This window comes from Pleuronectes platessa, chromosome 24, assembly GCF_947347685.1.
Source record: "Pleuronectes platessa chromosome 24, fPlePla1.1, whole genome shotgun sequence".
NCBI classification, from domain to species: domain Eukaryota; kingdom Metazoa; phylum Chordata; class Actinopteri; order Pleuronectiformes; family Pleuronectidae; genus Pleuronectes; species Pleuronectes platessa.
This window is the reverse complement of record NC_070649.1, coordinates 1,811,805-1,824,142: the sequence shown is the minus strand read 5'-3', so window position 1 is coordinate 1,824,142 and position 12,338 is coordinate 1,811,805.

Below are 12,338 nucleotides of genomic sequence, written 5' to 3'. Positions count from 1 at the left end.
TGCTGCTGGTTAATTACTGGTAATGCAAAACATATACAAAGCTATGAAGGCTTTTGAAAGAGGCTCTTTGAAATGATTCATTTATTGGTCGTGCAGGAGGTGACAGAGGCTCTTCCACTGAAACCTTCACATCTGTCTCGTTACCTTCTCAGAGATAAATGATGATAAATTGGTTCTGTGTGCACGTGAAGAGCCTCGGGGGGGCAGGTATTTTCTGATGCAAGTGGAAAACATCAAGCACCAGAGAGAAATCGATGGAGACGGGATCTTCACTGAGCCTCACGCATCCTTCCTCCAGGTTTAGATCCCTCCAGTAGTTTGTGCACCATCCTGGTAACTGACAAACAAACAGACAGACGTGAAGACATAAATAAAAAAGCTGGTGACCAACTTTAAATCTTACTGTGGAGGAAACAGTTATTCTGGCTTCAGTTTCCCTTTGTTCAGAACCTCAGTTTATTGTGCTGAAGATGAGTCGTTGTTATTACTGTGACCTGGATGTTATAATTACACTCAGCCCATGAGACCAGATTCTCCCCAGAACAACCACAACCCTGAGAATATGTTCACTTCTGTTTTGGTTTTTATTCTTAGATATTCGATTGAACATTTATAATTCAAACTCCGACTTCCATCCTGTTTACGTCTGGCTGTCTGTGGCTCTGTGAGTTGTGTGAGTTGTGTGAGTTGCTGGGATGAGCGTCAGTGTTAGAACAGGAACCTGTGAGGTGACCTGCTGGAGAGCGCCGAGCTAAATGACTAAACTGTGAAGTGTAGCCGAGCAGACACCAGCAGGCTCATGGGTCAGAGACGAGAACTGCTGACGCCGTTCCAGTGAAACCAGTTAGATTTCCTGCAGCGCTGCGCTCGGGACCACCTGAGTCAAGTGTGAGTCCGAGTACAGACCACAGAGTCATGTTATTGGCAGGAGGACATGTCTGACTCCCCGTTTTCAGTTCAAGGAATTTTCATTTTGAAACTCATATGTTTGTTTTGGAGGACACTGAAAACAACCTGCGTGAGCAACATGTTTCCAGTTTGGTCAAATTTAATATTACACATCGCTCGTACACTTTAAAGTATTTGAGTCAAATTCAGGATCAATTTACAGCCCAAAAATAAAACCTCCTCTTTAGATTCATAGTATATTACTGTGTGTGCCTCTGGGCCGCGGTGACCTGCCATGGATTTAACCACAGACAGTAAATAAAGATGGACGACACATCTGCACCTCTTCCCACGACACCCTGCACAGACTCCAGATCTGTAAAGGCACAACAAACTTTAGAAAGACCGTCTCTCTCACTCGTGTCTAATTTACCAGTTGTTTGTCCACGCTAAGGACTCACTTTGTACGGGGGGGGGGGGGGTGCAGCCGGAGATGACAGATCAGAGCAGGCAGCTGTCATGGCCGCTCTGGCATCAGCCCGCCGGCTCATCCTGCCTCTGTGTACACAGGAGAAGTGAGGCGACCACGTCCCACTCACGCCTCCTCACGTCTCCTTGAGCTGGTTCATGATCCTTCTCTGTTTTCATTTGTTCTTTTAATGCTGGGAGAGGGGGGGGGGGGGGGGGGGGGGGCACAGATCAGCTGCATGTCAGAGGTCGTCCCTCCATGAACTTCCAGGTTATTCCAGGAATTCAGAATTTCATTATCAGTTTGAACTATTTGAGGGTTTTGCTTTTTACCCTTTGGATTAAATCATATTCTGGTGTTTATACGTTTCATTCCTCCATTTTGAAAACCAAACCCAGTTTATAATCTCCTGACTTCTTCATGTCACTAATGCTTTGAATTACTTTTGTTTTTAAAGACCTTTAATCCTGGGGCTCCTCAGGGACCCCCCCCCCGTGGCTTTAATCTGAAAACCCCTCACAGGTTCCCCTCAGGGTCTCATGTATTTCACAGTGTGCAGACGCACTCATGTATTTTAAAACATCTTAAGCACATTACAAGCGTGTTGTGCGCCATTCTGTTTGTGTAATCACATTTGGAATTGACATGCATCATTATCAAGGGAGGAAATTAACATGTTTTTTCATCCACCGGCCACAATGGTTCCAGATTCCAGTCCTTCTCGGTCTCACCAGCCAAGATGGATTCTGGAGAACAGACAGGAGGATGGGAGGTGACCGACGTCTGGCGGCTGTTTCTCTACCTTAACGAGATTAGTGTTCTCAGTTTTATATCAACGAGCGACAAGTGATGAGGAATGAAAAGGGAAAGAAATAAGAACAACGTAGAACAGCAGCTTCTTGATTATCATGGACCATGTAGAACCTGTGAATGGAGATCAGACTGAACCTGGTGAATAGGGAACGTGAATTATTAGTCATTAAAAATCAATGAGAGCCGACGGCAGCTTTGTACGTCTGTGATGTGGTTGATGATGATGATGATTATCAATCAGATGAAAAAGCAGAGAGTTGATGTGTCACTAATCTGACTAATTAGAGGATTTCCATAGATGCAGCGACCTCTGTGACCTCTGACAGACGCTGCTGTGAGGCGGAGAGGACGCACTTCATCTGTACCGACATGGAGGAGGAAGAGGAGGAGGAGGAGGAGGAGGAGAAGGAGGAGGAGGAGGAGGAGGAGGAGGAACGTGTTCTTCATCTTCAGGTACGTTACGTCTTTGTTTAATTCCCAGAACAATGATTTGAAGGGTTCACACTAGATAGATAGAGAGATAGATAGATATATAGATAGATAGATAGATAGATAGATGGATGGATAAATAGATAGTTAGATAGATAGATAGATAGATAGATAGATGGATGGATGGATGGATGGATGGATGGATGGATGGATGGATGGATGGATGGATAGATAGATAGATAGATAGATAGATAGATAGAGAGAGAGCGAGAGAGAGAGAGAGAGAGAGAGAGATAGATAGATAGATAGATAGATGAAAGATCGATAGATAGATAGATAGATAGATAGAGAGATAGAGAGAGAGAGCGAGAGAGAGAGAGATAGATAGTAAGACAGACAGATAGATAGATAGATAGATAGATAGATAGATAGAAAGATCGATAGATAGATAGATAGTTAGATAGATAGATAGATAGATAGATAGTTAGATAGAAAGATGGATAGATGAATAGATAGATAGATAGATATAAAGGTATATATATATAGATAGATAGAAAGATAGATTTAAGGTTGCAAAGTGTTGCATTAGAATGTATTTTAAAACACGTGTTATTTCTCTGATTGTATTGTGAGGTGTGTGGCTGTAGTAAAAGGCCTCTTTGCAGTAACCTTTGTTTCCTTCACATGTTTCAAGCCCAAAAGTTTCCAGAACTCCCTCCTGCAGAAGAAGTGAGCATCAAACCCACGCCACCAGAAACTACAGGTGCTTTTTCTCTTCCTCCCAGCAGCTGATGAACAGCTCAGCCTGACGGGGCTCGGCTGTGATATGTATTATAAAGTCTAACAGACCTGTTCTCTGTGGCTGTGACCTTTCCCCCTCTCCAGGCGTACACCCCCACATCCAGCCCACACCAGCACCCCCACCAGCACCAGCAAGGCGGCGTGGACTTCAAAGGAGAGCGACCGGCGTGAGACCAAAGTCAAACGACAGCTCCACGCTCAACCTGCCGTCATGGCCGCCTCTCCACCTCTGTCCTCTCACTCAGTGGCTTCGCTGAATGGAAACTGCTGCGGTGAGGAGGTAAATGTGTTTTCACATGTCACTGCACGGTGTCTGGAGGATTCTGCTGATGACCCCTGACCTCTGACCTCCTGGGGTACAGTGGTGTTTTGGGGTTTAAGCTCTGATCTACATGAAGGTCACACTTAGATTTCTGCAGAGGTGTAAAGATACTGAGTCAGTGGGAATGAAGCTGGATCACAAAATATATTCAATATCTTATCTCCCCTCTTGCTTTGCGTGGTTGTATTGTGATTATTATATATATTTAGGTTGTTGGTCGTAGTCGCCCCCATCTGGTCCTGAGCTAACTGGTAAGTAACCAGTATGATATTAGTAGTTAAGTGCAGTGTGGCGTCTCTGCTGCAGTGACTCAGAGCTCTTTTTTTTGCCGCTGCGGCTGGAGCAGGACAACAGGGAGACGTTTTGTCCTGGCCGGGATCAATCGCTCCATAGATGACGCCCACCCAGCCAGGCCTCTCCGTGGGCGGCCTGCAGCCCAGCAGCCCAGCAGCCCAGCAGCCCGGCCCGGCCTGGCCCCGCCCGGGCCCTCCTCCGGCCCCCGCAGCCTGCAGGGCCGGCACGGCAGGAGAGCTGCACTTTAACTGACACTCCAGTGAACCTTAGAGTCACCGGCGAGGAGAGCGGTGCTTTCTCATGGTGATTTACCTCCTGGTGAGGGAGGGAGCTGTTCACCACCAGGAGGATCTCACAGAATAGACATTAAGTTCTTGTTTCCATCCTCTATCGGTGCAGGATGGGTAGAGGGAGGGAGAGGAGAGGGGTCAGCCATCTTTATTTACAGTTGCATCAGTGCATATTATCTTTAATGTGGAACCTTCATAAACAGACGATCACGAGTCTAAAACTCTCCAGTGAATCCAGAATCTCTGGGATCTGATCTGCAACCAGTCGATATTCACCTTTCTGCTTCTCACAGGAGCCGACTGCAGCGGATGATATCTGATATTTAATTAAAGGCGGATGAATCTTGATTTCCTCTGTGTGCTCGGCCCTGTTGTCTCCGCAGTGTCTTATCAGTGTGTACATTAGTTGTCAGCACGTCTCTGTGTTAATGTCACCAGGACAAATCCCCCGTGCGCTCGTTGTGCGATTAGAGTGACGCCGGTTGTGTTGTGCTGCAGGGACGTGGGCAGGGCGATGTGGGCACTTGTGCGCGAGGAGCCCTAAGTTGCAGAGGTTTTTTTCTAATTGAGTCAGGGACTTATGCTGGCAAGGTAGGCGTGCGAGTGGGGGGGGACTAATCCCAAGCTGCTGTTGTTTTTCGTGCCTGCTGGCTTGAGATCAAAAACTTAACAGCAATAATCATGCAAAATGTGTGGCTTCACTTCAAAGCTCGCCTCAACTTTGCTCACGCCCTTGTAGCTCGCATTGTTTCATCACTTCTGCCAGTATCTCTCCTCCTTCCTCTCCGGCAAGGGATGTTTTTCCTCTTAGTGCTCGTCTGTTGTCGCGTGTGACGGCGAACGCGCTCTCATAGGTAGTCGTGACCTTTCCTCCTCAAATTAATACATTTAACAGATTAATCACCGCGTCAGAGTTGAGGTGTTTCTCACACCACATCAGAGGCTCCACGGTTTCTCTCTGACTGCAGTGTGTGGTCGGGCGGAGGGAGCGTCAGCCTCCGCCTGGCAGCAGCAGACATGTCAGACGTCAGCAGCACTCTCAGGGTGAGGATGGCGTGGGCGGCGAGGGTCGCTGAGGCCCCTCCGTGGCCAAAATGGGCAAATCCCCTCCACGTCAGCCCACGGCCTGTCAGCAGGGAGCTGCAGGGCTTCCCACTTACAGCTCTAAAGGTGCAGCAGAGCGTTTCAAGAGCAGTGAGAACTCCACCGCATGAACGACGCCCGGCCCACTTCTTTTATGATTCCACTACTTTGGCAGCGCAGCCGGCGATGCAGGAGATTTGCAGATGTGCTGTTAGGACCACACTATAATAAATAACACTTATTTCAGCAGAGGATCACTTTATGAAATGTGTGTTTCCATCTGTGAAGGAGATTCGATGCACATTTTGTACGTTTTAGGTTTATTGTCTGAAAGCAGCTTTAGAGGCTAAATGTAGAGTCACAGATATAATAACCAGGTCATCTCCAGCTCCAAATATTCAACATTTCATTTCAATGGTGTTTCTTTGGTGTGAATCCTTCAGATAATGTGATTAGATTCAATGGAAACTTTTTATTTGATGTATTTTAGACTCAATAGATTGATTTAACGCAACATTCTCAAGGACACACACGTCCGAGGGTTTGACCTTGAGCAGATATTTGAATCCAGAGACTCTGAATGATGAAGACTTTAGTTAAACATGTTTGATGATGAAGATGTGTCACGCTCTGATAACACAAATGAAATGTTAAGTCAAACTTTATTCAGCTTTATCATCGAGTCAAACGTATATTTATTTATTCAGCTTTAATCAAAATGAAAGTTTAAAACACATCACTGTTGATTTGTGTCGACATCTGAGGATCAATTGATTTAACTAGTTAACTTTGAACGTCTTCATAATTTCAACGGAGATAAAACTGTGTTATTTTGTGAGCTGCTGTTTGCTTTGACTCATTTTCTCCAGTGAGTCTCGTGCTGGATTCAGGTCACAGTGTTTACACCATAACAATGAATCACCTCACAACTTCAATCACTTGTGAACATCAAAACTCCATCAAGTGGGAACTTCATTTGTTGCAAAATCATAAAACTCATTTAGGCCTTTTCTTAAAGTATCACCTCAGCATTTTGTCTGTTTGATTTTCAATAATTTAGAACAAAGAAAAGTAGAGAATCGTCTCTTTTGAGAAACGTGTGACTTCTGTGACTCTTGAGCGACAGAAAACAAAGTGTGAGTCGTCTCAAGAAGCCGAAATCTAAAGGAAACTAATTCCTCAGTTCACGTCTCCTCCTCTGGACTCTAGAATCTCCTTCTCCCTGCGTCTCCGCGGAGGAGATTCAAACCCTCACTTGTCGTGGACGTGTGTGAAGGCTGCAGATTTCCACGCAGGCACGTCTGCAGGCAGCAGGGCCCCTATAGCTGTTTGTGCAGTTGAGACTCTGCAGTAAAGTTTCACACACATAAACACAGTGCAGGAACACTGCCGTCTCTATCTGTATGTCACATAACCTCCGCCTACACACACTACGCCCACACACATCCTTGCCCAAAACGCCCACACACCAGTGTACTGTGTGCAAAGACACACACTTACACACGCACACACACACACACATCGCCCCTATACACAGTCCCCACCCACGCAGGCACACACGTGTTCAGTCAGACATAAGCCGCTCATACCATCCCACACTTTCTCAACAGACACAAAGTAAGACAAACCGGGGAGCCTGTGCAAACACACCAGCTTTCGCCCTGCACGTCCACACACACACACACACACACACACACACACACACACACACACACACATTCTCCCAGTACACACACACGCTGTGGCCTCGTACGACACCGTAAACTCAAAGGAATACGTTGTGTTTGCTGTTGAAAGAAAAACCTGCTTCTTCTGTCCAGATTCTCGATTTCACAACGTTTCATTTTCCTCCCGGTGAAGTGAAGTCAGGTCCACGCCCGACTGCACCGAGCCTGCCCCCCCGGACCGGCAGCACCACGCAGGGTGGAGCAGACAATGGAGTCACCGAGCTCCAGACGAGAGGAGAGCACTGATAGTTTAGTGTTTTTTAATTTTTCTCTCATTACTGAAATGTTTAAACTCTTGTTTTTGGCACCACTGTCTCTCTGTAACCCATATTCCCTCCAAATGAAAAGGGACACTCCATGACAAGCACCCCCCCACCGCCTGGAGACTAAATCAAGCCGCTCTGTTGTTCCTCTGGTTTCTTTTTTTTTTTTTCTTCCTCCAAAAGAGGAACTTGGATGAAAAGAGCTTCTTTTTTTTTTTTTGTCGAGCGCAAAGTGTTGAGGATGTGGGTTGGTGGGAAGGGGAGGAGGGGAGGAGGGGAGGAGAGGAGCCAGACGGGAGGGAGAAGGGGAGCAGAGCAGCGTGGGCGCTCTGACAGGGCGAGGGGCTGACAGGCCCAGGCGTGGGCGTGTCATTGAAATGTGTTTCTACTCCGAGGGGTGGGGGGGGGGGGGGGCTTGGGGGTCGAGGAGGAGACGGGGGGGGGGGGGGGGGGGGGAGTTGCAAGAAGAAGAAGAAGAAGAGACAGAAGCGAGAAGGAATTAAACAAGCAGGCGTCTCCAGAAAAGTGAAATATGAAGACACTCATTGCCAAAAGTGTGTGCGTGCAACTATGTGAATGTGTGTGTGTGTGTGTGTGTGTGTGTGTGTGTGTGTGTGTGTGTGTGTGACGCCTACTCACTGGGAATGATTGACAGGACGTGGTGAAAGCAGATTGCTGATGTCATGTGAAAACCTCACAACTCCTCCCCCCTGAGGTTTTTAGGACTTAATTGAAAGATGACTAGAAAATTGAATCTATAGTTTTATTCATTACTTTGACGGTGATACTCCACATTAGTATAGTCGTATTTATATATATACAGTAAATATAGTGGCTACTGCAGTGTGAGGCAGATTCAGGGGCTGTTGTTTAAGTGAGTTAAATTCGGCTGATGATGAATTGGCCTCCGGAGGCATCGGCCAATCGTCTGGGGCTGGGGGTGTGGTCAGGGGATGTCCAGGCCCGGCAGGACCACGGGAATCAAACCCTTCTCCACACGAGGACACAAACACTGATACTTTTTGTAGGTTAAAGCATCTCGGTCAATGCAGGTTAACCTTTTCTCCCTGCGGGCGACCGACGCCTGCTCCAACCTGTCACCTGCAGAATCAGATGTTCTTGTAGAAGGTGCAGTGAGCAGGAGCCGTTTGACCACAGCTGCCTGTTCCGACGTGTTGAGCTGAGATGGTGCTCGGCTGAACCAGGCTGATGTGATGAAGACTCTCAGACACAAGACACCGGGAACTCCAATGTGTCCAAAAGCAGATAAATCATCTTCAGAGGAATAGTGAATAATATGCAGAAGAGCTCATCTGTCTTTCTTATGGATGTATCGTGTGTGTTTCTCTCCTCTGAACTCTAGCTCTGAATTCACTTCACGTGATCCGAGCTTCTGTCGTCTGTAGAAACCATCATGTAAATACAGTGCCGTGCGGAGAGGGAGCAGTGGGAGTGTTAAGAAGCAAGGCAGTGGTGTAAAATTTGGTGAACTGGGAAACTGGGACTTGTGGGAACACGCAGCCTGGGTGTCGACCTACCTCAGAGTGTGGGTGGACATCCTATTTCCTGCCGGCGCTCTCATTTTAATTTGTTCTTGTTTGGTTCTTGTTGTTAGTTAGTGAGTGTACAGTGTGTGTGCGTGTCTGTGTGTGTCTGTGTGTAGGTGAGAGGAGGGGAGGAAAGGAGGGGGAGATCAAAAGAGGGATATCTGGAGGTGAAACTCCTCCTCCTCCTCGTTTCTTTCACAATTTGATTTGATCCCCGTCTGTTCGGAGGCTGATCCATCCAAGGTCATATCTGCATAATAACACACACACACACAGACACACACACAGACGCACACACAGACACACACTCAGCAGGCAGACGTGGATTTATCGGCCGAAGGTGGGCGGACTGGAATCCTACCTGCTACCTGCTCCATGTGTGCGTTTGGAAAATTCATCACACATCAGACACTTGCATGAAAGTGCGTCGTTGACCTTGGACTCGCACAATGACACACAACCGTCTGAACCCAGAGCTTCCTTTTACGAGCGGCTCCCCGAGCTGTCGACCACATGTCACGCTCTTCAGACAGCAGCTCGCCTGTCCGGAGAACGAGCGTGGTGATGTGTGCACCGGGCGATCTCTTACCCTAATGTAACTTCATACTAAGTCTACATATTGTATTTCTACGCTGTGTTTCTACCTTCTGCTGCCGTCTCCATGTTCCTGCAGGAGTTTAGATTTCAGCCTAATCTGCAGTTTTGCTTTGATATTTGTTTTAGTTTCCTTCTGAAATTAATTAGAGGATTATAAAAGCATGGAGTTCCACCCCGTCCACTCCCACACACACACACACACACACAGACACACAGACGCACACACAGACGCACACACTCTACAAATACTAGTTTTCTCATCATTTGGGCTTTTGAAGACACATGAAAGGAGCCGCAGCACAGACGCTGAATTGTACTTCTGTTATTGTATTTTATTTCATTGCTGCCGTGTTCAGGGTGCAGAGGCAGCGGAGGTGAGTGGTGGTGGGGGTGCAGGGTTTCAGGGTGGGATGTGTGTGGGGCAGGGGGGGGGGGGGGGGGGCGGTTGACAAAAGCCGCTCTGGTTCCGTCCCCAGGGTGTTACACTGGTGGCAGCTGGCCTAATTCCCCAGAATAGCTCATTGATGGGGAATCGGGTGGAGATGTGATCGGAGCTGGTAGTACTCAAACTTTACTGCATACTCCTACCAGTGTACTAATATACGCGTATATGTATGTGCACATTGGGAAGTAGATCAAAGGTCAAAGGTCATGATGTTCAACTACGACTACCAAAATACTACTGTTACTACTCTGCAGTAAAGTTAGTTAGTATTCAAAGTACCTCTAACTACTAAGGTAATCAATAGAAGCAGTAGTAGTACTCGTAGTATGTGTTGGTACTTGTGTAAGTTGGATTTGTTGCAGACGTGTGCGTTGGTAACAATAACAGAAGTAGTACTACGGATACTAGTAGCTGTGATGTAGAGCTGAACAAGTGAAAGTACTAGTATTAGTGTCAGTGCTGTTGATAGTAGCAGACATATAAGTGGCAGTAGCAGCAGAAGTGACAGTCCATGATCGACTCTGTGTACTTCTACATTAATGAAGTATTCTGAAGTACTGTACGTGTTTACAGACGCTGTGTTCCCCTGACTTGATTCTGTCTGACTGTTTTCATCAGCTCCGGCCGCTCAGTGAGTTCTGATGGAGGAAACGACCCCGAGTCCAGAGCGTCTGTGTGAAAGTCACTTTGGAGAAAACCCAGATCCAGCAGCAGACGAGTGGAGAAGCTGCTCAGCTGCTCCGAGGCTTCCTGCTGCACGGCGCCCTGCGCTGGAAACCATTTGCATCTCCTGTCACATCGCTGCTGCTTGTAAACGGCTCAATGTGATCAGAGCATTTGCATACAGGCCTGTTTCACTGACGCACGTGAACAGAGCTACAGACATCACTCACAGAACCTCAAGATAACAGCAGGTGACCTCAAAACACAGAGTCGGTGTGTTTGAAGTGTTCGGGGGGGAATTCTGGTCGTGGCCTTCATCAGATGTTTGAGTTTCTTTTCCTTCAGTTTGAAAGTGAATCCTCTGAAAAGCTCGAGGAGGAAACATGAACTGAAAGAACAAACAGGCACAAGTGTCAGTGTATGATGTCACATATACAGACAAACATTAATATGTCAACAACTTTATACTTATATTGAAAAAACTATGACCCACTAAATCCATATAATTTTATTTGTACAAAGAAATATTCCAATATTGACTGTTTACAGGCAAACATACACATGTGAACACATTGAACAAAGAAAGTATTTATTAATATACTTATACTACACATATATACATATGCAATATTATACTTACATTACACGTGGACCCATGAATAAAACAAAGGCTGTAATAAAGTTGACTATATTTACATTTTAGAGATACACTGACAAATATGTAAACGTACACATGTGCACATTGTTTATTGAACACGTTGTACTTTTAAAGTTCAAAAAGAACATTTTATCTTCCAGGACTTTTTGCACATTGATCCATTTCCATTGATTATTTTTTAAATGCTGAAATAACGAAGTGAGATCCACAGAAGAAGCCGGAGTGCGCAAACTGCTGTGTCTCTGTGGGTGTTGAACCTGCCTGTGTTTGGTATTCCGTGCAGAAGCCTCCCACGCCCCGTGTGTCCACCCACGCGCGGATTTGCGTCACGCAGGGAGCAGCGTGGGCGAGGAGAGAGAGAGAGAGAGAGAGAGAGAGAGAGGGAGGGAGGGAGAGACAGACACAGAGAGAAGAGAGGGAGGGAGAGAGACAGACAGACAGAGAGGGAGGGAGAGAAAGAGCGAGAGAGAAATAGAGAGACACAGAGACAGACAGACAGAGAGAGAGAGAGACAGACAGACAGAGAGAGAGAGAGAGACGCGGAATATCCCACTTTATTCCGCTGATGCGTCAAGCTTCGCGCTGTGATGACGCGCCAGACAGGAAGTGCTAACAAAATAAAAGCTTCTTAATCTGATGAAGAAATACACGAACGTGCACAAAAAGCCTCATGTACTTAATCTTAATCATAATCTTCATAATAAATCTGTTTTTATTGGCTTTTATATTTCATTTTATTCTTTTGTGCATTTAAATTTCCTTTTTGTTGTTTGTAAATATGAAAGTGTTTTGGATCTGGAAAGAGAAAGAAACCTTAACGTTGAAGTGGAATCTAAATTAAAGAGAAAACTTTACATTCTCTTAACAATATAGATACAAATATCATATTAAAGTAATTTTAGCATCACTGCATGTTTAAAAGTTGTACCCTGAACATTCTCCTTCACGCGTCCTCCTCCTGGTGCTTTTACTTCATTACCTCTGGCGGAAGTGTGTGTGAGTGTGTGCGTGTGTCTTGACGCTGGTGACAAGTGAAGGGGAGTGGAGAG